Raw genomic sequence first — 27815 nt, forward strand, 5'->3', positions numbered from 1 at the left:
GGAATTGGCTGGATGGTCACACTCAAAGAGTCCAGGTGGTCAAATGTCCAGGTGGAGATCAAAGATGAGTGGCATTCCTGAGGGGTCAGTATAGGGACCAGCGCCGTTTAACATCTTTGTTGGTGACATGGACAGTGAAATTGAGTGCACCCTCACCAAGTTTGCCAATGACACCAAGCTATGTGGTGCAGTCAACACACTGGAGGGAAGGGATGCCATCCAGAGGGACCTGAACAGGCTTGAGAGGTGGGCTTGTGTGAACCACATGAAGTTCAACAAGGCCGAGTGCAAGGTCCTGAACCTGGGTAGGGGCAATCCCATGCACAAATACTGGCTGGGTGGAGAAGATTGGATCTCAATGGATTGAAGGCAACTGTGATGAGAAGAACCTGGGGTTGTTGGTTGATGAGAAGCTCAACATGTGCTGGCAATTGTATTCGTAGCCCAAAAAGACAAACATATTCTGGGCTACATCAAAAGGAATGTGGCCAGCAGGTCGACGGAGATGATTCTCCCCCTCCACTCTGCTCTTCTGAGACCCTACCTGGAGTATCGTGTTCAGTTATGGAACCTCCAGCACAAGAAGGACATGGACCTATTAGAACAAGTCCAGAGGAGGGCCACAATCATGATCAAGGGGAACCTACAAAGACAGGTTGAAGGAGTTGAGGTTGTTCAGTCTGGAGAAGAGAAGGCTCCAGAGGGACCTTATAGCAACCTTCCAGTATCTAAAGGGAGCCTACAGGAAAGTTGGGGAGGGACTCTTTATCAGGGAATATACTGATAAAACAAAGGGGAATTAATTTAACCTAAAAGGGGGTAGATTTAGATTAGACATCAGGAAGCAATTCTTTACTCAGAGGGTGGTGAAGCACTGGAACAGGTTGCACAGAGAAGCTGTGGATACCCCAACCCTGGAAGCGTTTAAGACCAGGTTGAATGGGGCAACTTTGGTTTCTTCTCTTATTCCTTATCCGTTTATGCCTGGATCCTGCTGAACTACCCAGCATGGTGGGTAGAGAGATTGGGCAGGGAGGACCTCACCTGAGACCACCTGTGCTGATGATGCCACTGTCCAAGGCAACTGTTTCTGCTAAGCCCCAGCCCCTAGCGAAGCCTAATGAGCCTGATTTAGGCACTGCTGCTGCTATTTTCTAACAGTGCTCCGTAAAATAGTCTCAGGGTTTCCAAGAAAATATATGCAATTTTAAAATGTCCACCTATAGATACAAAAGTGTAGAGAAAACAACAATCATTTAAATGTTCAGATTAAAAAAAAAAATAATAAAAATATTTAAAAAAATAAATAATAAAAAAAATCAAATACACTTAACAGAAAAAAAAAAAAAAGACAATAGGCCAAGTGATATATTTTCTTCTTTATTTTAAAGACCAGATATTACCCATAGAGGTTAATGATTTCAAACATAAAATCAGAAATACTGTTTCAGTTCTCATTGCCTCCTCATGCTCATTTCATGTTCTCTGGCACAACTTTGACAAACTGTTTGGCAGTCAGTAAAATAAAAACTCTTGTAGGCACTTTAAGGAGTAAAAGCAAATTTATGAATGTGAAAACATAAGTCTTGCACATATTTTGTTAATGACTCTTAATATAGCTTTTTTAGGAGTTTTACCAATGAAAATATGCAAATGCCATTATTTTTTAAAGCACAAAAATAAGTTGACTACATTAATAAAAAAAAAAAAAAATAAAGCCTTCCTGAAAATAACAGGCAACTCACTGGGGCATCACTGACCTATTCCTTTCTCACTTATTAAACGAATCTGAGGACTGCTTTCGGATTGTATTGATTGTGTTTTAAAAATGACAGGTGACCTCCAGATCAGTTTACACACCAGTGCCTCTTAATGGAGCACAGAAATGCTTGTCAATGGTGCCCTCAGAACTGAAATAGATGTTGATGGACAAGACCTTCAACTGGCTATTAAGAATATTTATATTTCCCCAATTAAACTGATCTTTCCTTGTTGCTATTGTTTTTTAATGAGCTTTTATTGATTAAGTTTTTACTGCTACAGCATATTAAAGCAATGTTCACAACACCATGTATGTAATCACTGTCATTATAAAACTAAGTTTTGTCACAGGTTTATAAACAGGTTGATGTTATTAGCTATAAATATATTCCTCCCTAGTGCAGTACAAAGTGTACAAGCTTGACTTTTTTCTATTTTGAAAAAAAAAAAAAAGTATGAAATTTCTATCAGTAAAACAGGGAGATGCATAAAAATCTATTGAGCATTTTGTTACTTCTCACAAAATGTAGCAAGATTACTTCTAGAGTCAATATAGTCGTTGTATACCTCAAAATTTGCTAAGAATTTTTAGTGTTGAAAGATGAAAACAAGCAAACATTATTTTAAGCAACACCTATGATACTGTTACACGTAAATGCTATTTTTTTTCTTCCTACAGAGCAACAGTGCAAACCAAATAGTAGTTTTAGAAATTGTGGGTATTACATGCATTTTCTCAGTGCCTGCTTTTGCTGTTGTGACATCCATTGTCTACATAGTACTTCACTATGAAGTACTGTTCAAAAAAAAAAAAAAAAGAGATCTTGATCATAATTACAGCAAATGTTTATTAAATATAAGTAAAGGAAAAAAAATCATATTATTTATAATCATTCATTGTTTCTTGAGTTACTCTGCAATGGGGCTTTCCTGTTTTTGTTTTCATTTTCTAAGAGAGAAATAAGTGTTATAGAACTATAATTGAATCTACGCTGAAGCACATTAACGATTCCTCCAGCTTACGGTGACAATACTTTTTTAGAAGTACTATCAATCATCAAAAGCATTTGCTTTAAAAGTATTTGCATTTTCTCTCAGCTTTTTCCCTCTTTGAATTAGATTACCCTCCTCTGTGAGGAGAGCTGGTAATGAAAATAGTACTGGACCCAGATTGGGCTCGTGTATGAGGTTATAACACACCACTTTCCTGCTTGACAGTTTTTAGGTAACAATAATTCTCTGTGTGATTCTGGCTTATGTCAATTACACATACCTTTTTTACACTGTAGGTAAATCTGAAGTACTGCTGTAGTTATTTTTCTTCCCATTTTGCATTTCAACTCTTATGACTTTGGATTGAAATTCTTCACATCATTTGACATGAATCCCGTTTGTTCCATCCCAAATCCCATATTTTTAAGAGTTTAAGTGAGGTAATGGATATTATATATTAATTCCAATAAAGACATGAATTTCATTCCAAAACTCCTGGGGTGACATTTAGACTATCTTACTCCATCCAAGACTGGTGCAGGCAGACTTTGGACTCATTTGTCTTGGCTACACGAGTTAGGATGGACACAAGGTTCTCTCTCTGCAGTTTGAACTGAACGACCATGGACCAGTCCAGAAATCATGCAATTGCATTTATCTTTCCCCTGTGCTAATATATCTTGCCTCTCAGTAAAGAATATCCACTCTGTTACAGCATACTGTTAATGTGTGTGGAGCATAAACCAGACTCAGTTCAAGTCTAGCCAGCTCGGAAAACAGACAAAGTAAATTCAGAGTTGCAGAAGGCAATTCAGACTATTTATTTTTCAAGTGCCACCATTAAAAATATCTAAATCAGTTGTTTCTCACAAGTGAAGGTGAGCACTGTAAAAATAGAAAATCTGGGCTTTGCCCAACTTCTTTTAACTTTAGAGAATTAGTATTTTCAGTAACTGAGAATATACTGAATCACAGACTTTCTTTTTCTTATTCCATAATTTCATCCCAGGATGGGTGAGTGACAATAAATAAGTAGCTATATTGTGTCAACTGATGATTAAGACAAGTTAAATAGAGGAGGACAGTATCAGATCCTGGTACTTGCTCCAGGTACTGTTGTGCATTTTCCATTGTCATTAGCACGTAAAAGAGACTTTGAACAGGAATGAGAAACATGATATACATTCTCCTCACTCAGTTAATAAATGTGATCATTTCTGAGTGAGATGAGAAGATTACTTCTTGCTTAAGTGAAATAAACAAAATTGCAAGAGTATCAGAAAACAAATGACACTGAAAATGCAATGATTCATTACCTTAACATTTGTGATGCATCATTGCATCTTCAGCAATCTATAAATTTATTGGTAATCCCATAATGAAAGCACAGCAGCAAATTTTGGATGTTGGAGGGTGGCCTTGATATCAAAAGTGCTCACAAGTTCAGTAACATTATAAAAGGAAAACATGCAGGAAATAAAGCCTCCTCAGAATCCTTCAAATAATATCACAGTGTTGGAAAAGAATTCTGTGTTAACAGCTGAAATGCTATCAGCAATAGTCCTCTGACAAAGTGTTTTTTAAAAAGCATGTATTTTTTTTTAAGTCCTTCCAGTTATGAGAAAACAATACTTTAGAGATTATAGGTAGGTGAATAAATTTGTTGACAGAATTATTTTGATTATCTTCAACTCTTTGAATAGTTTGACCGTTTATCTGAAAAAAATATTATTTTCAATTTTTTAAAAAAGAATAGCATTTCATGACTAGGTGTATTTTCATTACATTTCTATAAAGAGTTCTTATTCTGTTTGTTTTTTAATTTTAAATGTATGATCACCATCCCTGAATGTATTTCACCATCCCTGGAGGTCTTTAAAAGACATTTAGATGTAGAGCTTAGTGATATGGTTTAGTGGAGGACTTGTTAATGTTAGGTCAGAGGTTGGACTCGGTGATCTTGGAGGTCTCTTCCAACCTAGATGATTCCGTGATTCTGTGATCACTACAACATTTCTAGAGCAAACAGCTTCATTCAAGGTCTTGGCAGAGGCTGAGAAAACTGTTATATTCTGCTTCATTCTAAGGCAATGACCAAAGAGTAAAGACACTTTATTTTAACATAAAATGGGAAATTCATAATGAAATTTTGTACATAAATTAATTGTAACAGTTACTTAACAATGATTACTAATCACATTATTTCCATATCAATTTTACACCTCTCAATGGGATTCAAATGGTATTTTTACGTACCTTGGAATTTTCTCAGTTTAATTATACTTTTAGCATTTAAAATTAAAGCCATCATTTTGGCATATAGTTGTTTTTATGAATTTTAAGTGTTCATCAAAAGCTACTGTGTCTAGTGACACAGCCACTTCATTCTAGTAGATAAAGAGATGCTATCTACTGAAATGCTAAAATGTTTAGGAAAAGTAAGGATTCAGAAAAGTCCCTGTCAAAACACTAATGCTATTCAAATATGTCTTAGATGCATTTAAAAGATTGCAATGGGGAGAAGACAAAGTTTCCACTTGGGACATAACTTGATCTGTATACAAGAGACAGGTTCAAAACTAATTATTCAAGTAAGATTGCTGGATACTGTTCACAGTCACACAGTCATGCAGAGTCATAAACCTCTAACCAACTGGGAAAAGGGGCCTGGCTATTATGAACACTCAGACTTGCAAAAGCCTGGATTTCTGTGATTCTCTTTCTCTCTCTCTTTTTTTTTTTTTTTCTTTTCTCATCATAAAATAAGTTAATGTTTAATTTAAAATGTATATCCTAGTTGCTTTAATTCTGTGCCTGTGAATAAAATTTTAAAAGGCTCACTAGCCAGGGCTATAGTAAATACACCAGGAAATGGAGCAATATGCATTCCAAGGCAAAGGCAAATTTCTGGTGGGTTACCATGTCTTCACTAGCTAACTGGACAAAAATAATAAATATTAAACTAAGGTGAAAATCACAATTCTTCAGCTTTGAATTTTAGAAGAAAATGCATTGAAATATCCCTTTCCTTAGACTGTTTCTTAATACAAGCAAGCATCTATGAAAAAAAAAAAAATCAATCAATCAAACAACAACAACAAAAAAAGAGGCTGACCAAAATCTGTAGCTTGTAGAGGCAACATCCTCTTCATAAGATAAAGTATCAACATTGTTGTAACTGTTAGAGTTGTCCTTCTGATTGCAACCCTCATATTTATTAATTTGATGCACACTTGTAATGGAAATGTATTTTGTAAATAAAATGAACTGTTCGTTATCTTCATTGGTTCATTTCCCAAAGCAAAATTTTTGGCATGAAATCCTGCCCCTATATATCCTACACTAAAATTTTCATTAATCCTAAAGCAGCTAGTGTTTCACCCTTTCTTATTGACCTTTAAAAGTATCATATTATGAAAGCATAATGAGAAGCTGATATACCTGTGCCATTAGTAATATAAGACTGTATCAGAGCTTTATGCTAATACAAAGCTTTGTGGTGACTTCACTCCTGAGGTTTCCTTGCATTTAAATGAAATAGAAAATTCCACTGATAATAATATAACACATCCTAATTAGGATGGTGGAAAATGAAACATGGTTCTCTTATTCCAAGGACCCAAGAACCTTTTAATTATTCTATAAATACAGCAGGCACATAATTTAAACAGGGTGTGCTAAGCCTTTATGTACCACTTTCTGTCTTCAAAGTCTTGAGCAAACACTGACTAAGTACACTAGGTATGCTGATACATTTGCATTAAGTGAAGGAATAGCTTTTCTGGCAAGGACTAGGAAGGCTAATTGCCATGGTACTCTGAGCTGTATATAAGTCAGAAATAGAGGCTCTAAAAAGTAAGATGGGGAAGTTAACTACAGAAGAGTAAAGAAAAACATTTCCAGATAAGAGAACTACACTTTTCAGCTAGAATACAGTTTGTGACTTCAAACAGTGAAAAATGAGTGGAGAGATGCTGTGAGAAAAGTAGTTTGTGCAAACAGGAGCAAGAAGTCTTATTTAGATTTCAACTCTTCTGTTCATAACAAACTCTGCTAAACATCTGAGTGCATTAGCTTCCATTTCCCCTGATATGTTTACACTCCTAGTTTCTAACATATGTTTATTTGTTTTGTTTATTTTTATTTGACACATCAAATGCTTCAAGTCTCATCAGGAAAATCTTTAATCACAGCTTTATCATTGGTTCATATTGACAACCTACAGCACTCAAAAGCAATGAATCTGGTGAAAAAAAAAATCATAAAAATAGCTCAAAAAAAAAAAAAAAGAGAGACAAGAAAAGAAATTAATAAACTTGAGGGCTCCATGTAGGCTGCCATCTCATTTCTGGGCTGTTATATTACACTTGCTTTATATATTAGGCTTTTATTTTTTCAAACTCATAAGAAATCAAAGTACATTTGAAGAATAAATAGATAAAATATGAGATTCTCAGGTTATTATATAAGCAGCTGAGGTTTAAGGAAAAATAGCTAATCTTATTAACACATTAAAATTGTGAATGTGGATACTAGAGTTTATTGAAAGCGTTATGTTTACTCCTGTACATTTTTTTTTGTTTTGTTTTGAAGTTTTTGCTTCAGCTTCATCTAGCTAAATGTGAAAACTTTGACTAACAGGTGGCCAAGCGTGTTGATTTGAAAGGAACTAGATGAACAGATACTGATAAAAGTATCTTCTCCTGAAGTATGTCTATGTGTAACTAAATTCCAGTGATTACTGAATATTAATATAGTGTTCTTGAAAATTATATTAGAAGATTGATTATTTTAGAAAGAAATATTAAAACAATATCTATGTTGTTGTACTTTCTGACTACCACAATACAAAATAGTTAGAACAAGCTGTTATGACTGATTTATTGATTTTCCCAATGTCCTAGTGCATTTTCTTAATGCAGCTAGACATTGCAAAAAATTCAAAACTTTTTTTTTTTTTTTCCTATACAAGAGCACCGGAAATATTGAGCTTTTAAAGAAGATCAGAAGTCACTATGCAGTTCCAGTTATAACATTTCTTCATCCATTTACATTTTACAGAATTTAATAAAATTGGTTGTAAGTTGTAAAACCAAAGTCCTGAATCATTTTGTGATGAATACTGTGTGGTCAGTGAAAGGCATAACATTGATCCATATTAAGCATCTATTTACTTATTTAATTAGCTACACAGATTCTGGCAACTGGTTCCACAACCAGGTAAGTGGCTATGAAGTGTCTCACAGTAGTGTCTCAGAAGCCTCAGGGTGGTGACGCTGAAGCAGGCTAGCAGACATCTGCATTCCACCCGCAGTCATCACTGGACAGTGATTTCCTCAGTAGAGCTGAAATTTTTGGTTTTGCTCTGTAAATTCCTGAGTGGATTGGCACTTGCTATTTCGGAACTTGTTTCTTTGTCCTTGCTCCTTTTGCCAGAGATGGATTGAGCAATCACAGTCAACCTTGTTTCTACTTGCTATATGAGCATGTTATCATAGAATCACAGAACCATTAAGGTTGGAAGAGACCTTCAAGATCATCTGGTCCAACCATCACCTTACTACCAATATCACCCCACTAAGCCATGTCCTTAAACGCCAGGTCCAACTTTTCCTTGAACACCCCCTGGGGCGGTGGTGCCACCACTTCCCTGGACTACCCGTTCCAATGTCTGAGTGCTCTTTCTGAGAAGAAATGTCTCCTAATTTCTAACCTAAACCTCCCCTGGTGCAACTTGAGGACATTCCCTCTAGTCCTATCACTGTGAATCCTATCACTCTGCGAGAAGAGGCTGACAGCCAGCTCCCCACAACTTCCTTTCAGGTAGTTGTAGAGAGTCATAAGGTCTCCCCTGAGCCTCCTCTTCTCCAAACTAAACAACCCCAGCTCCCTCAGCTGCTCCTCCTAAGGGCCTGTGTTCCAGGCTCTTATATGTAAAGGACTGCTCCGTTTGATATGTTCTTTTACCAAGGGCTGTAATTATTTTACAACCAAAACCAAAAATAACTCTTGAATTTGAGAGACGATACAAGCAACTAGCTGAATGTGGGAATTTCTGTTTACCATGGAAATACAAAAGGCAATTATAAACTGTGCTCAAATTCTTACTGGAAAGATCAGTAAAGTAAATGTTCATTTTTAATACATTTAAATTTTATGTTTTTCCATGTTAAATACATGCACAATATCACATATATTCACCTCTAGTAAAACCATTTTAACACTAACTGCAGGAGAACATTCCTCTATAATATGCTTCTATTTTCAGCCATTCTTTGTAGTACTATATGGTTATTCAATTTAGCAGCCTAGAAGGCAACTACTGTAAACACCACAAACCATTTAAGAAAGGTAAAAAAAAATTCATGGAATTTTTAATCCAAGAAAAAATGTTGTGAGTGACCAAATGGAACTGCAGACTGAGGCTTAGCTACTATAGGTCATGCTGTGTTAAAGATTTACTGAAATAAAAGGAAGAAGAAAAAAAAAAAAAAAGAAAGGAAATAATAATAATAGTAAGTGGTTTAAATACAAGTTACTGGTTGCCTCATATGTGCTGCCTGACAGGAAATTTGTCTGGGGAAGCTGAACACTCTCACAGATAAGCTATATGGGCATTATTCCTATCTTTTGAAATAAATCATCTATAGGAGTGTCTTTGCAGAAAAAAATCTTTACAGTGATTAAAATGTAATTGCTCACTGGGAACTTGTTGCATAATTCAGTATCTGTCTCTATAATGGGAACAAACTATGGTTTGAACATGCTTTTAGATGCAGATTGAGCTCTTTTCTATCTCCAAGATGAAAAGGAGCCTTGGACTTGCCTGATAACTGCATTTGATTTTAGAATGAAAGTAGACAGACAAATTGGGAAAGTAAAATTTCAGGATCAAAGCTCCATCACAGAATCTTTTACAAGCCTGAGAAACAGAACACAATAGTAAAGGTGCTTTTATTCAAAGGTGTATCAAATGTGCATACTGGATTGTAGAGACAGATTCACTTCATCTTTGAGCTAGCACAGATAGAGCAGAAAAATAACCATGCTCAGAAAAAGCTTTTGCTTGCCCATTCCTGAGGGTGCTCCTGATGTAAACTTCAAAGGAAGGTATTTACATCCCTTATATTTTAATATATTATTGTCTTTGTAATGTTTGCCAAGGGTCGTTAGGAGGCAAGGTCTAGAAATACTCAAAGCACTTTCATTAAATATATATATATATATACACACACATATATATTGGGCTCAGTTTCAGTCTACTATCTTTATTTTCTATTCTGAGTCTTTAGAAAAGTCAAAAAAAACAAAGAGGAAAGGGAAAGATAAGGGAGCTCCAATAAGCTCTTTTCACCTAACTGATCCATATCAAGATTAAATTAGCGTTTAGATAACCCAAACCACTCACCTATACTGCTATTGTTTCCTTCCTAGGTAGTTCTAGTGAACATGAAAAACACAATTTCATTTGTTCATATAAAAATAAAATTGGAAAATAAATTTTCAGAAAAGGCAATGCTCAAGATACCAGATATAATAATGTCATATATTTATGCAGATCACAGCCTATTGGACTCCGTTCTTTTGCAAAATTCCTAGGTTCTCAGAAAGGTTGTCAAGAATCAACAATATAGTGATTCAAACACACAACTGTACATGCACAAGGACAAATTTTGTCTCCTAAGGTCTATCCATGATCCATCACAGTAATCTCCCACCCCCACCCACCCAAAAAATAAAATAATAATAATAATAAAAAAAAAAACCAATCAAACAAACAAAAAAAACAACCTAGTTCCTCAGGGGCAGTGTATCTCCCAGAGACATACCTAGGCATATCCCCTAGGCATAGGTCACTTAACTCACCTTCCATCATAATTCAATATTTTGAGAAAGCAAAGATAGATGAAAGAATTAGGTGTGTTTGCAGCTGCCAATCTGTTTAGTAAGAGGATTTGCCATAAATTTTGAAGCAGGTGGAGTTTCCTATAGGATGATGGTTTCATACCCAGGTATGTTGCATTGTCTTAGCTCAAATGATAAAACATATCTGAGAGCAGGTTATAGCCTGCTAGCTTTTGAGCAAGTGGATGCACTGGTGGTTTTGTAACTGCTGATGTCTCTCACAGAGAAATCCAGAAGCCTTCTCCCTAATTAATTGTGGCCATGAAGCATCCAGATGTATCTGCAAACACGTCAAAGTATTTTTTGCACTTGACATAACCTCCGTCCTGTTTGCCTTCAGTATCAGTTCTTGACTTTTTCATCTGGGAGATGATCTCTGCTAAGAAATAATTTATTTTAGTTATGTTGGTTATGTTTGGTCTGGACAAAGAGATGACGGTGCTGAAGCCCATAGTGCTTCACAAGCTGATATACAGATTATGTTAGATGTTATATACAGCCAGACCTGCTCAGTGCCCAGCAATGTTCCTCTGCTGCCAATCCATGTGTGCTCACGTTTGCAACCATAAACTTATGCAGGAATCTTTAAGAATGAAGAAACCCTGCTGCCTCTTCCACAGAAAATATTTGAATTGCAGCTTCCAAAGGGAATTCCTTGAGCATATATAATGGGCCAGGAAGGAAGAGAATAGAGAAATCCCTTAACCTCCATGATCTTAGATGGAGTCAAAACAGCCCAAGGGTAAGGAAAAACAAGAGAAATATAGAACAATGTTGATCAGCTTCTTCTCTAAAAAGCTATTTGTTAGTTCTACTACATGTTTTTCCAAGACAACTACTGGTTATTTACTCAGGCCACCTACAGGCAATTTTTTACATCTCTGTAAAAATTGATGTTATAATTATTCTGTGACTTTGCAAGTGTTGGTTATGTTAAGGAACTGATGAGGCTAGGAGCATGTCAGAGAACTAATCTTGATTAATTTTGGCTTAATATAATGACAATTTATTTAATCAAGCAGAAAAATTATTTCGACAATACGGAGCATGTGGCAAACAATATAAGAAATCACAGTTGTTTTTTCATGTTGCTTTTGTTTTCTCTTTTTGTTTTCCTAAGGCCAAACTTCCATTACTTTTTTTTTTTTTTTTTAACCCAATTTCAGTTTGAAGTGTGCCACTTACCCATATATCTCCTCTTCTCTTAGTTTTACTCCTTTCCATGTAACAGTAATGATTTGAGTCACAGCTGTTTCATTGGAAAAACATACTCTATTTCAATGCAAAAAAAAAGTAAACCTGTCTTAAACAGCTTCAGTAGTAGATTAAACTAATCTATTTCACTTTCAACAGAAATGGACTGGAAATTAACATGATCAGTTATGGCATCTCAGCTGTGAGTCTAGTAACAAGCAGCTGTGAGGGATAATTTCATAAACTATTTCAGCTAGAGGCATAAGAACATTTCTGCTTGTGTACTGACATATTGAGAAGTCCTGTAAACTCTGTGGGTTAGTTGCAGGGCAAATGAATTTATTTATGTCTATATATAATTAATAAACAAATCACTGCAGACCTATTGTGAAAGCAGATCACACTTTGCAAATGATTATGATATTTGGGTAGTTAAGGAAAGATTCTGCAATAAAATGCATCTGCCCACATATGTAGATCAAGTCAAGAAAGCAGAGGTGTAAGTGGCAGAGCATGACTTTTGTGTGTGTGTGTGTAAAAGACGCAAAAGTACTTCCAACAAGACAAAAACAGTTAGAACAAGGAGTGTGATGGTGCGAAGCAAGACAAGTGAAAATTGAAAATTGGTGAGTGGTACCCTATAAGACATTGAATCTGCCATCTGATTGCTGCTTTCAAAGTTTATGGTAAAACGAAGACCTGAAGGGCATGCCTCACTTATCTTCAGATAACTGATGTGTAATCATGGATTTCTAAGTGTTTGAAATGCTCTAAGATATCCTCCTTGTCTTCTCAGGGGCTGCTCCCAAAGGGTTCAGAATTCCCATGGAATATGTGCCATTTTTGCCAGCTTTGTGTAGATAACATAGAAATGTTATGACATCTAAAATGGTACATGGTATATACATTTAGGCAATTGAATTTAGATATCTGAATCTAGAGCTGAATTCCAACCAAAGGCCTCAGCCAGGGAGAAATACTCAATGAAACTAGTAGAAAGAAATGCAAACTAAAAAACTTCTGGACTCCTAATCGTGGCAAGGATTAAACTTTGGTAAATGTTTTATCTGAGTAACAAATCAGTCCTCAGCAAAAGGATCTGATCCAGCTTTGGGATTGTCTTGTCTGTGGAAACAATCTAAAAATCTACTGTATGTTATTGCAAGCAAATACTGCAAAACACGCAAAAATAAAATGAACCTATGAATTTCCAGCTGTGTGATAAAACACTTATTTGGTTTGCATAATACATGCACAGAACAAAGCTGGTAAATGCTTGGTGTATGCAGTTGGAAAAAACAGAAACAAAACCAAAAAAACTTTATGACAAATAAAAGATCTAATGTAATCACAGCTATCTTACAGATAAAGAAACAGTGACATGAAAATGGTCCCTGTTAATCTGCTAATAAATTGTTTATTTTAAGTTGATAATTTTAACTTTACTATCAAAAACAGAAGTCATTTGTAGTGAGTAAAAGTTATATTAGAATGAGAAAAAAATATGAGTTGTCAGGAAACAGAAGTAACCATATAGTCCACCCCCTGCTCCCCAGCGTAGGCTCAGTTGCACGTAATTCCTGACAGACTTACCTAGCCTGCTTCCAGATGATGGAGGCTATGCAATGTCCCCAGCTACTTAATTCAGTACTTCACTAAGCTTGCAATTCACAAAATTGTTTGATTGTTTTCCCTAATGCATCTTCATCTTTTCTGTTTGATTTGCCAGTTATACACAATGTTCCCTTCCTGATGAGTTCATCAGGCAAAGGCTACCATTAACTCAAAACAGAGCTACATTCTTACTGTGTCTACACAAATCCAGTTTTCTCTTCAGACATGAACACATTCCACCACTGAAGGCTATTAGGCAACTAAAACAGGTACAGAGAAATTTAAGAGTGAAACTTTTATAGGGTTCAGGTCTATCTATACCTATGTATGTCTGGACTGTTATTCAGGTTCCCCAAACTTGACCTCTGACATTCAGGTTCCCCAAATCTGATATCCACATTTGCTCAGCTGACCAGGTACTATTGCCTGTATTAACTAGACAACCACTAACTACAAGGGCGTTTACATATTTACAGCTATGATCCTATGATCTCCATGGGCTACAGCTCTGGCCCGGGGTCTGCTCCTGTGGGGGCTCTCCATGGGCCGCAGTCTCCTCCAGGCCACATCCACCTGCTCCAGCGGGGCCTCCTCCACGGGCTGCAGCGTGGAGATCTGCTCCATGTGGGACCCAAGGGCTGCAGGGGGACAGCCTGCTCCACCAGGGGCCTCTCCACAGGCTGCAGGGGAACTGGTGCCTGGAGCACCTCTTGCCCTCCTTCTGCACTGACCTTGTGTTGTGGTTTAGCCCGGCTGGCAGTCAAACACCACACAGCCGTTCGCTCACCCTCCCCCCTCCCTCTCCGGGATGGGGGAGAGAAACGGGAAAGTGAAGCCTGTGAGTTGAGATAAAGACAGTTTATTAAGACAGGGAAAAGAATAACAACAATAATAATAATAATAATAGTATTAATAGTAATAATGTGTACGAAATAAGTGATGCACAATGCAATTGCTCACCACCCGTTGACCGATGCCCAGCCTATCCCCGAGCAGCCGGCCACACCTCCACCCCGGCTAGCCACCCCTATATATTGTTCAGCATGACGTCAGATGGTATGGAATACCCCTTTGGCCAGTTTGGGTCAGCTGTCCTGGGTCTGTCCCCTCCCAGCTTCTGCTGCATCCCTAGCCTGCTCGCTAGCAGGACAGAGAGAGGCTGAAAAGTCCTTGGCTTGGTGTAAGCACTGCTCTACAACAATTAAAACATCAGCATGTTATCAGCGCTCTTCTCATTCTAATCCAAAACATAGCACCCTGCCAGCTACTAGGAGGAAAATTAACTCTGTCCTAACTGAAACCAGGACAGATATCCACCCCTTATTCCATACCATTTATGTCATGCTCAGGTTACACTCTTTCCAATACTTTCTAATTAATCACCATTTTCATCTATGATATATAGCAACCATGGTAGCGATGACATACAGTGTTATATGATAATTAACATATTATAATTCAACTCATGGGCTATTCTCACCCAGTATTAGGTCCCCTTGAGGTACACACCGGACCTCCCCATTCTCTTGCATTACCCACCAAGTGCATCCAGGTCCCCGAGCAAAAGCAATCCCACGAATGGGCTTGCCTTTTCCTGAGGCGGGAGTAGCCCAGACTGTCTTACCCAGCATGTTTCTTACGTGCACTACAGGAACTTTATCCCCTTCTACAGTGCGTAACAGGTTTGATTGGGCAGGTCCAGCTCGGTTGGCAGATCCTCTAGTATTGACTAACCAGGTGGCCTTTGCCAGATGTGTTTCCCAATTTTTGAATGTCCCAGCACCCATTGCTTTCAGTGTAGTCTTTAACAGTCCATTGTATCGTTCAACTTTCCCGGAGGCTGGTGCATGATAAGGGATGTGATACACCCACTCAATACCATGTTCTTTGGCCCAAGTGTCTATAAGGTTGTTTCGGAAATGAGTCCCATTGTCTGACTCAATTCTTTCTGGGGTGCCATGTCGCCATAGGACTTGCTTTTCAAGGCCCAGGATAGTGTTCCGGGCGGTGGCATGGGGCACAGGATATGTTTCCAGCCATCCGGTGGTTGCTTCCACCATTGTAAGTACGTGGCGCTTGCCGTTGCGGGTTTGGGGGAGTGTGATGTAATCAATCTGCCAGGCCTCTCCATATTTGTATTTCAGCCATCGTCCTCCATACCAGAGAGGCTTTGACCGTTTGGCTTGTTTAATTGCAGCACATGTTTCACAATCATGAATAACCTGTGCTATAGTGTCCATGGTCAGGTCCACCCCTCGGTCACGAGCCCATCTGTATGTTGCATCTCTACCTTGATGGCCTGAGGTGTCATGGGCCCATCGGGCTATAAATAATTCACCTTTATGTTGCCAGTCCAGGTCCACCTGAGCCACTTCAATCTTAGCAGCCTGATCCACCTGCTGGTTGTTTTGATGTTCTTCAGTAGCCCGATTCTTGGGCACATGAGCATCTACATGGCGTACCTTTACAACCAGGTTCTCTACCCGGGCAGCAATATCTTGCCACAATGCAGCAGCCCAGATGGGTTTGCCCCGGCGTTCCCAGTTGTTCTGCTTCCATTGTTGTAGCCACCCCCACAGGGCATTTGCTACCATCCATGAATCAGTATAGAGATAGAGAACTGGCCACTTTTCTCGTTCAGCAATATCTAAGGCCAGCTGAACGGCTTTCACTTCTGCAAACTGACTCGATTCACCTTCTCCCTCAGCAGCTTCTGCAACTCGTCGTGTAGGACTCCATACAGCAGCTTTCCATCTCCGATGCTTTCCCACAATACGACAGGACCCATCAGTGAACAGGGCATATTTCTTCTCATTTTCTGGTAGCTTCTTGTACAGTGGGGCTTCTTCAGCACGGACTACCTCCTCCTCTGACGATATCCCAAAGTACTTGCCTTCTGGCCAGTCCATAATCACTTCCAGGATTCCTGGGCGACTGGGGTTTCCTATTCGAGCCCGCTGAGTAATCAGTGCAACCCACTTGCTCCATGTAGCATCAGTTGCATGATGTGTAGAGGGGACCCTTCCTCTGAACATCCAACCCAGTACCGGCAGTCGGGGTGCCAGGAGGAGCTGCGCTTCAGTACCGACCACTTCCGAAGCAGATCGAACTCCCTCATATGCTGCCAATATCTCCTTTTCGGTTGGAGTATAGCGGGCCTCAGATCCTCTGTATCCCCGACTCCAAAACCCCAGGGGTCGACCTCGAGTTTCCCCAGGTTCTTTCTGCCAGAGGCTCCAGGTGGGGCCATTCTCCCCGGCTGCGGTGTAGAGCACATTCTTTACATCTGGTCCTGTTCGGACTGGCCCAAGGGCTACTGCATGAACTATTTCTTGTTTAATTTGTTCAAAGGCTTGTCGTTGCTCAGGGCCCCATTCAAAAGCATTCTTCTTACGAGTTACTTGGTAGAGCGGGTTTACAATCAGACTGTAATTTGGAATATGCATTCTCCAAAACCCCACGACACCTAGGAAAGTTTGTGTTTCCTTCTTGCTAGTTGGTGGAGACATAGCTGTTATTTTGTTGATCACATCCATTGGAATTTGACGACGTCCATCTTGCCATTTTATTCCTAAAAACTGGATCTCTCGTGCAGGTCCTTTAACTTTATTTTGTTTTATGGCAAAACCGGCCTTCAGAAGGATTTGGACTATTTTCTTCCCTTTCTCAAAAACTTCCTCTGCAGTGTCACCCCACACAATGATGTCATCGATGTACTGCAGGTGTTCAGGAGCCTCCCCCTGCTCCAGCGCAGACTGGATCAGACCATGGCAAATGGTAGGGCTATGTTTCCACCCCTGGGGCAGCCGATTCCAAGTATATTGGACTCCCCTCCAAGTGAAAGCAAACTGTGGCCTGCACTCTGCTGCTAGAGGGATGGAGAAAAATGCATTAGCAATATCAATTGTGGCATACCACTTGGCTGCCTTTGATTCCAGTTCGTACTGGAGTTCTAGCATGTCCGGCACTGCAGCACTCAGTGGTGGCGTGACTTCGTTCAGGCCGCGATAGTCCACTGTTAGTCTCCACTCACCATTAGACTTTCGCACTGGCCATATGGGACTATTAAAAGGTGAATGGGTCTTGCTGATCACTCCTTGGCTCTCCAGTTGACGAATTAGCTCGTGGATGGGAATCAGGGAGTCTCGGTTGGTGCGATATTGCCGCCGGTGCACAGTTGTGGTAGCGATTGGCACTTGCTGTTCTTCAACCCTCAGCAACCCCACAACAGAAGGGTCCTCTGAGAGACCGGGCAAGGTAGACAACTGTTTAATGTCCTCTGTCTCTAAGGCAGCTATGCCAAAAGCCCAGCGGAACCCTTTTGGGTCCTTGAAATATCCTCTTCTAAGATAGTCTATGCCAAGGATGCACGGAGCATCCGGGCCAGTCACAATACGGTGCTTTTGCCACTCATTTTCAGTTAGACTCACTTCAGCTTCCAATACAGTTAACTGCTGGGATCCCCCTGTCACGCCATAAATACAGATGGGCTCTGGCCCTTTACAGCTGGATGGCATTAGAGTACATTGTGCACCGGTGTCTACTAGAGCCTTATACTTCTGTGCGTCAGACGTGCCAGGCCATCGAATCCACACAGTCCAATAAACTCGGTTGTCCCTTTCCTCCCCCTGGCTGGAGGCAGGGCCCCTCTAGTCCTGGTCAGAATCTTCATTTCTGTGTTTAAAAGACTGCCTGCTAGAAGTTGGAGCAGCAAACTTTTCAGAGAACCCCTTTCTCCCGATTGTTTTCTTTTGCAACTCACGTACCCGTGCCTCTAGGGTCTCAGTAGATTTTCCATCCCATTTTCTCATGTCCTCTCCATGGTCACGTAGGTAAAACCACAGGGTGGTGCGGGGTGTGTACCCACCATATTGTCTTCTTTGCATGGATGCACGTTTACCCCTAATAGCTGAGACGCTGGTTTGTACAGGTGGGGAAGAAAATACACTCTCTTTAAGTTGGTGGACCTCTTCAAAAAGTTTCTCCAAAGTATTCTCTTTTAGTTGGTGGCCACTGGTTTGTTCAGGTGGGGGGGAAGATAAATTCTCTTTAAGTTGGTGGAACTCTTCAGAGAGTTTCTCCACAGCCGAGACGCAGGCCTGTAGGGAAGAGGAGAGATTTCCTTCGTACTCCCGGAGTTGTTTAGCCATGTCACCCACTGTGGGATCTTCACCGTTTTTCCAGGTTATTATTGCCAATGTGCTGGCCCATGTTGATGGTGCATTCCGTACAAACTTCCGCCATATGGGTCGAGTACACTGGACTTCATCTGGATCTGTGGATGTTTGTGCATCGTTTAAGTCCTTATAAATTACTTCCCGTACGGCTAATTCCCTCAGGTACTGAATTCCCTTCTCCATGGTGGTCCACTTGACTGGTACACATACAAGTTCTTCCTTGTAGGGATACCTTCCCTTCACAGCTAACAGGAGACGCCTCCAGAGGCTGTGAGATCGTGCTCCATCTCCAATTGCTTTGTCAATGCTTGCATCTCTAGCAAGGGATCCCAACCGCTTGGCTTCCCTGCCCTCTAATTTCACACCATTGGCTCCAGTGTCCCAGCACCGGAGCAGCCAGGTGACAAGCTGTTCACCTATACAGCGACCAAAATCTTTTCGCACATCTCGTAGCTCACGCTGGTATAGGGTTCGGGTAGTTACTGTTGACTTACTGACATCCTCATCCTCATCTTCATCCTCCTGCACACTTGATGGCCCAGCCTCGTCTTCTCCAGACCCAGACTTAGCAGAAGACTTTCTGCGTTCTAAACGACCTGAGTCTCTATACCACTTTTTCACCTTTTCTACAGGGGCAACTTGCACTGCTACAGCTCGCCTCTCCGACCCAGCCACAGGGTCTGCCACAGGGATTGGAATATCCTCTGCAGGGTCAACTTGTACTGCTACAGTTCGTTTCTCCAACCCAGCCACAGGGTCTGCCACAGGGGTTGGAGTACCCTCTGCAGGGGCAACTTGCACTGCTACAGTTCGTTTCTCTGACCCAGCCACAGGGTCTGCCACAGGGGTTGGAGTACCCTCTGCAGGGGCAACTTGCACTGCTACAGTTCGTTTCTCTGACCCAGCCACAGGGTCTGCCACAGGGGTTGGAGTACCCTCTGCAGGGGCAACTTGCACTGCTACAGTTCGTTTCTCTGACCCAGCCACAGGAGTGGGAATGGCTGCGGGAGCTGGAGCCGGAATGGCTGCGGGAGCTGGAGCCGGGACGGCTGCGGGAGCTGGAACGGCTGCGGGAGCTGGAGCCGGGACAGCTGCAGGAGCTGGAGCCGGAACGGCTGCGGGAGCTGGAATGGCTGCGGGAGCTGGAGCCGGGACAGCTGCGGGAGCTGGAGCCGGAACGGCTGCGGGAGCTGGAATGGCTGCGGGAGCTGGAGCCGGGACAGCTGCAGGAGCTGGAGCCGGAACGGCTGCGGGAGCTGGAGCCGGGACGGCTGCGGGAGCTGGAACGGCTGCGGGAGCTGGAACGGCTGCGGGAGCTGGAGCCGGGACAGCTGCGGAAGCTGGAGCTGGAACGGCTGCGGGAGCTGGAGCCGGGACGGCTGCGGGAGCTGGAACGGCTGCGGGAGCTGGAACGACTGCGGGAGCTGGAGCCGGGACAGCTGCGGGAGCTGGAGCTGGAACGGCTGCGGGAGCTGGATCTGGAGTGGCTGCAGGAGCCGGGACTGGAACGGCCGCAGGGTCTGTCACTAGGTTGATAGTAGCATCAATTGCAGCTCGATAGGCACAAGCCAGACCCCAGCACGCCACAGTGATTTGTGTCACTTTGGAACTGCCAGAGTCATGACACCTTTTTTTCAAGCATTCTACCAGTTTTTTAGGATTTTGCAGTTGTTCAGGGGTGAATGTCCAAAACACTGGAGGTGCCCACTGCCCTAGAAACCTGCCCATATCCTCCCACACTCCCTGCCACTCGCAAATATCCCGCCTCAAGACAGATCTCCGGATGAGATTCCTAAGTAGTTGTTTAACCTTAAACAAAACCTGAAGCGCATTCAGGAGACATAACAACAAGAACATGCTGGTCTGAGTATCCCAAGGATATTCAACATCTTGGAGAGCTACCGTAACTAGCTCGGGGGATAAGAGGGTGGTGAAGGAGGAAGGGAGAGTGAACAGGTAGGAAAAAATATCTTCCCCTGTCCCCTCCAGAGACTGACTCCCTGATGAAAAAAGGCAATAGGTGTAATTGCTAATAGTTTCTGAGATATGGTTTCCGAAGTATAGAGTCGACGACAGTGCTGAGTACAAATACCAGGTTAGAGTCATGACCAGATACTTCATCATTTCATAAGCCATCGTTACACCACACAGTACCATAACAATCTTAAACCAGGGCCCGGAAAGGGTAAACAGCACGACAGGGAGCACATACAGAAAGTAACTTGCTATAAAACTCAATTTGGGAAACAGGCACAGCAGACTTGAGATTAAGGCAATCAACATTGTGACTAGCAACTATTAAGCAGGTCGAATACTTATACCAATTTTAGTTTAACACACTCTGGTCAAATCTGTCGATATCTCAACCCTTCGAGCCCCACGTTGGGCGCCAAATGGGCTGTTGTGGTTTAGCCCGGCTGGCAGTCAAACACCACACAGCCGTTCGCTCACCCTCCCCCCTCCCTCTCCGGGATGGGGGAGAGAAACGGGAAAGTGAAGCCTGTGAGTTGAGATAAAGACAGTTTATTAAGACAGGGAAAAGAATAACAACAATAATAATAATAATAATAGTATTAATAGTAATAATGTGTACGAAATAAGTGATGCACAATGCAATTGCTCACCACCCGTTGACCGATGCCCAGCCTATCCCCGAGCAGCCGGCCACACCTCCACCCCGGCTAGCCACCCCTATATATTGTTCAGCATGACGTCAGATGGTATGGAATACCCCTTTGGCCAGTTTGGGTCAGCTGTCCTGGGTCTGTCCCCTCCCAGCTTCTGCTGCATCCCTAGCCTGCTCGCTAGCAGGACAGAGAGAGGCTGAAAAGTCCTTGGCTTGGTGTAAGCACTGCTCTACAACAATTAAAACATCAGCATGTTATCAGCGCTCTTCTCATCCTAATCCAAAACATAGCACCCTGCCAGCTACTAGGAGGAAAATTAACTCTGTCCTAACTGAAACCAGGACACCTTGGGATCTGCAGGGCTGGTTCTCACTCCTCTCTCCCAGCTGCTGTTCCTCAGCGGGTTTTTTTCTCCCCTTTCTTAAATCTGCTCTAACAGAGGCACAGACAACATCGCTTATTCCCTCAGCTCTGGACAGCACTGGGTCCGTTTGGAGCCAGCTGGAACTGGCTCTTATCTGACATAGGGCAGCTCATGGTCTCTTTTACAGAGGCGACCACTGCAGACCCCCTGCTACCAAGACCTTGCCATGTAAATCCAGTACAACCATATAATGGTTTGGGTTGGAAGATCACCTTTATGATCATCTTGTTCCACCCCCCCTGGCATGAGCAGGGACACCTTCCACTAGACCAGGTTGCTCAAAGCCCCATCTAACCTGGCCTTGAACACTTACAGGGATGGGGCATCCACAACTTCTCTGGGCAACCTGTTCCAGTGCCATATTACCCTTAAACATTTTTTTTCCTCATATCTAATCTAAATCTATTCTCTTTTAGCTTAAAGCCATTGCCCCTTCTCCTATCAATACATTTCCTGGTAAAGAATCCTTCCCCAGCCTTCCTGTAGGTCCTCTCTAAGTACTGATAGGCCACTGTAATGCCTCCCAAGAGCCTTCTCTTCTCCAGGCTGAACAACCCCAACTCTCTCAGCCTGCCTTCTTAAGAGAGGTGCTCCAGCCCTCCAACCATCTTCACGGCCCTCTTCTGGACTCACTCTATTAGGTCCATGTCTTTTTTAGGTTGGTGGCCCCAGAGCTGAAGACATTACTGCATGTGGGGTCTCATGAGAGCAGAGTAGAAGTGGACAATTACCTTCCTCAACCTGTTGGTCATGCTTCCAGTCAGTATACTGTTGACTTTCTGAGCTGTAAGTGCACACTGCTGGCTTGTTCAGTTTCTCATCCGCCAACATCCTCAGGTCATTCTCCTCAGGACTGCTTTCAATCTATTCTCTTCCCAGCCTGTATTTGTATTTGGGATTGCCCCAGCCCAGCTGGAGGACCTCACACTTGGTCTTGTTGAACTTCATGAGTCCATCTCTCAAGCCTGTCCAGGTCCCTCTGGATGGCATCCATTCCGCCAAGTGTGTTGACTGCTCCATGCAGCTTGGTGTCATTGGTAAAATTCCTGAAGGTGCCACTCAATGCCACTGTCTATGTCACCAACAAAAATGTTAAACAGCAATGGTCCTCATATTGACCCCCTGAGGGTCCCTGAGGAACGCCACTTGTCACTGATCTCCACCTGGACATTGAGCCGTTGACTACAACTTTTTGAGTGTGACCATTGAGACAATGCCTTACCCACCTAGTGGTCCATCCATCAAATCCATGTCTCTCCAATTGAGAGACAAGGATGTTGAGTGGGACAATGTCAAACACTTTGCAGAAGTCCAGGTAAATGTTGTCAGTTGCTTTTTTCCCCTATCCACCAATGCTGTAACCCCATCGCAGAAGGCCACCAGATTTGTCAGGCACAACTTGCCCTTAGTGAAGCCAAGTTAGCTGTCACCAATCACCTCCTTATTTTCCATGTGACTAAGTACAATTTCATCAGCTAGGAGCATCAAGGCTACATGATCTTGCCAGACACAGCAAAGGTAGGACTGACTGGCCTGTAGTTCCCTAGGTCATCCTTTTCTCCCTTTTTGAAAATGGGGGTCATGTTTCCCCTTTTCCAGGCAGTGGGAACTTCACTGGACTGTCATGACTTCTCAAATATGATGTATAGTGGCTTAGCAACTTCAGCTCCCGGTTCCCTCAGGACCTGTGGATGAATCTCATCCAGTCCCATGGGCTTGTGCACCTTTAGGTTCCTTAGATGGTCTCCTTTAAAGTATGTACATAAAGAACATGAAAAACAGGAGGTGGGATCTGAAGATCCAATGGGTGATTAAGACATAAAAGTAATTCTTTGAGAAAATAAGGAGCTAGCTTAGAAGCTAAGTAAATGTATTCATAGATGTTCACCATGACAGAAATAAAGCATTTCTCTCTTTTTGCATGAGGAAAGACAGAAGAAGTTGGACAAACTGGAGAATCAGGAGAAAAAAAAAAAAAAAAGGAAAATTTGACAAAATGAATACTAACAGCCAGGACCTCAGATTGTTAATCCAATTGTTGATTACAGTATGTGACCTAACACTTTAGATGATTATTGGGATTAGAAAAATGGAAGGTGATAAATATAACCAGAGATGATTCATTTATAAACGAGTAAATCTGAATCAGTAAAGCTAAATCTCCTAACATACTCATGAAAATCACAGTAAAAACTAGGTGTGAAGAGGGGTAAGTCAACAAACTTTTTCTATAAAGATGAGACCTTCCATAAAAATTACACAATCAAAAATGTTCTGATTGGCATATTTTAGATTATCAAGCAGACATTTTAAAGTCTCCTATAAGAGGCTATTTAAAACAAACAAGCAAACAAACAAACAAAACAAGAACAACAAAAACCATAGACTTACTGTATCAGTCAAAGCAGATCAAAAATTAGGAAAAACAAAAACAAACGAAAAATAAACAACAAAATAAGCACTCTTTTTTTTTTTTTTCTTTTCCTTGCCAGCAGAATGCATTCAAATTAGGTCCCTCTTTCTCATAGTATGTGTTGTTCAGCATACTCATTAATTATCTGGAGAAGAAGGTAAGTAGAATAAAATTTGCTGATGTTCTTAAGTTATTTGGGGTAATAAAAGTAAAAGATGACTATAAAGATGTGTATGTGCACAAGGATGTCAAAATATTGACTGAGTAGGCAATAAAGTGGCAAATGAAATTCAGTGTTGATTAGTGCAAATTAGTACACATAGGAAAACAAGACAAACTATACACAATGACTGATTTTAAACAGCTCTATTCCCACAGAGGCAAGAGAACTTGGATTTACTAAATACAGTTTTATCAACAGTTTGATTCAATGTTCATCATTAAAAAAAAAAAAAAAAAAAAAAAAAAAAAGCAGATTTCAAGAACTATCAGACAAAGAACAGGAAAAACAAATGCATCCTTATATCTTGATGTGCTGAATCATCTTGAATATATGGACTTCTGATTCCCCTTTGTGAAAAAGTACAGTAGAAGAGGTACGGAGAAAGTAAAGAAGTTTTATTAAGGGTTTCTAAACAATGATGTGTGCAGAAAAAAAAAAAAAAAAAAAAGCCTTTTTATGTATGGAGAAATTGAACGCACCAGAACTCATTGAAAGAGAGAGGTGAAGAAGAACGTGAAAAAGAATCACCTGTATAAGAAATGGAATTGGAAATGCTTATTCACCTGATAGTAGTGCAAAAATTGAGGTCAACATTTTATTTTTGGGGGTAGTGGGCATTAAAAAAAAAAAAGCATGCATAATTAACTACTGCACACATCATTTCAGGATGTTAAACTCATGAAAGAAAAATATATCAGCTACTATTAAATATAAAGATACAACATTTGACTCAGCTGCCGATCTCCAAAGATGAGGAGTGGCTTGTACAGGCTAGTATCACTCTGTTCTTCTGCTCTTTTACTTCTCCCCAGACACTGCATATGTGACCCTCTTAAGAGATGTGTTACTGGATTGGATGATCAGGTTACAAACTCAGTGGAACTGATATAGACGCTCTTATATTCTTATAGCTGCATTCAGAAAATAATTTGATGATGGCAATAGTATGGAATACTTGTTTTGCCTAGAACAGAGTTAACGTCCTTTAGAATATATCACATGATGCTGTGTTTTGGATTTGTGACCAAAACTGTGTTGATAACACACCAATGTTTAGCTGATGCTGAGCAGTGCTTACATTGAGTCAAGGCTGTTTCTGCTTCTCATGCTGTCCTGCCAGCAAGGAGGCTGAGGGTGCACAAGAAGTTGGGAGGGGACACAGCCAGGACAGCTGGCCCAGACTGGCCAAAGTGATATTCCATACCATGTGATGTCACGCTCAGCAATAAAATCTGGGTTAATGAAGGAAGAGAGGGACATTTGGAGTCATAGCATATGTCTTCCCAAGTATCCATTAAATAGATGAAATCTGCATAATGGATGAATTCCTGATTTTGCTTTGCTTCTGTGCACAGCTTTTCCTTTATTAAACCATTTTTATCTCAACCCATGACTTTTCTCACTTTTACATTTTTGATTCTCTCCTGTATTACACTGGGGGGACAGGGGACGGGGAGTAGGCAAGTGGCTATGTGGGGCTTAGTTGCCTACCATGATTAACCCACAGTACAGGGTTAGACCAAAGACCCATCCACCACAGCATCCTGTGAAGAATAAGCCTCAGGGGAGGAGGAGCATGCTGGTGATAAATTGGCCACTTTTGGTTCATGTGTTTGGTGAGATGCAGCACCCTGGAGGCCTTAGGGGACTGAAGGGCACTGTTAAGGGCAGCTCTCCTTCATCACTGGTAGGAGGGCTGGCTGGGCCTCCTTCCCACTGCTCAGCAAGTTGAATTTCTGACTACAGCAGATGAAATAGCTTCTGTTTTCCTTCCACCACACTACACTCTCCGCATTCCCCAGATGAAAAAGCAGAAGACGTTAGCAGAAAGTAGATGCCTAAGGAAGAATCAAATAACAAGGAAAGCATTTAGGGGATACAATTTCCATGGAAAACTCCTTCAGCCTTAAGCAATCTGGGTTTTCAGTACTTCTGAAAAAGTAATGTCTTTCCACTCAATAGCCCTGATAGACTTCACATCTATAAATATATCCATGCCCCAGATCAAATCAGATCTGCACTCAGAACAAGGAAATGAGTGCACAAGTGACTTTAAGCTGCTCTCATATCCCAGTGCCCTGATCTAAAAGCATATTTAAGACATCTGAGGAGAGCTGTGGAGCATTAGGATGTCCTCTGTTCTCCAACATCTATGCCAGTGTTGTGGCTTGGAATATTGTGCACTGTCATATTGCTGACCATGTGTTATGGGATCAGATACCTCATTAGAGGGCTTCACTAGCCCATTTTATGAATACAAAAAAAAAAAAAAAAAAAGTTCTTTGTCTACCATATTTTCCTCTCTTTAGGAAAGATATCAGAGCCGATGTTAGAGATTGGACATAATGACTTTTTTTTTTTTTTTTTTTTTTTTTTGGATTTGCAGAGAGCAGTCAATAACAGCCTGCCCAGTGGAAGCAACCCAAATTATGGGAGCAATGATTTTGAGGCAAACACAACAGAAAGCATATTGTAAACACAGTGAGAAGCTGCTTGTAGTTGCAGTGTTGGTTCTTTTAATTAAAAATCAGTTACCTTTCAGACAGAGTGAGCCTTCTCGCTTTATTAGCCTGGAGGTGGTACATGCAATAACACTATAGCCCAGGAACTGGGAGACAAGAGCAGTTTTTCTTGCTTCATAAGAACAACTGGTGGCCTCCTTCTGCTTTCCTTTCTGTCTAAATTTAAACTGAAAAAAAATATCTTAATTCAAAATTGCTTTAACTGTACTTATTACAGGCAGAAAGCAGAGCAGGAAGCCTTACTTTCACCTCTGTTTTAAATCTACCAATTCCTCTGATTCACTGACTCAACTTTTTTATGTTTATTATACAAATGCTGTTTTACTTCAACATTAATGCTGTTCCATTTTCTTACTTTTCCATTTACATTTTTCTTTTCTCAACACATTTGATTGTTGAAATAAATGCATGGTTATGTAAAATGAAAAATCAAAGCAAATCAAGCTCCAGATAATGAAACCATGCTCATATTAACTGCTCTGCTCTACTTTGGAGTATTTCTGCAGTAGAGGGTTGGCCATACATGAATCTTGGCTGAGCTGAATTTGGAAAATCAATTCTTTTACTTGTTGATTTCAAAGATGGAAATTGCCATCTAAAAAATCTCTCTCTTTGGGCTACATATACTTTGATAGATGAAAATATATGCTGCAACTCAGGATCTACTCTCTTTCAGGACACTGGAATTTGTATCAGTTTGGACCAGTCTGTTTATAGGCTTACTGACAAAAAGGAGAGAAAGACATCCCAGACTGGAAGTATACAACTGCATATGTAAAACCTAAACTGTTGCTATGTGAAACAGCTGTCATCCAAACATAAGCTGTGCATGCACCATACTCACTAATATGGCAGTAGTCTGGTGTAATGCCCAAGAAATGATGAAATCAGAATATTTGCTAGGGTGCAGTAATAGGCTGGTGTACCCAGGGTGCATTTAAAGTGCACACTGTTAAGTCTAC

At 41.0% G+C, this 27815-nt stretch overlaps 1 protein-coding gene across 2 annotated transcripts in view; it reads right to left on the reverse strand.

Annotated features, from left to right (window-relative positions):
• Nucleotides 1-27815, reverse strand: part of GPC5 (glypican 5) — a 767073-nt gene that overhangs the window by 58460 nt on the left and 680798 nt on the right. The gene's annotated exons all lie outside the window — the stretch shown is intronic.

The sequence above is a fragment of the Cygnus olor genome, chromosome 1, assembly GCF_009769625.2.
Source record: "Cygnus olor isolate bCygOlo1 chromosome 1, bCygOlo1.pri.v2, whole genome shotgun sequence".
In the NCBI taxonomy this organism is placed as follows: Eukaryota; Metazoa; Chordata; class Aves; order Anseriformes; family Anatidae; genus Cygnus; species Cygnus olor.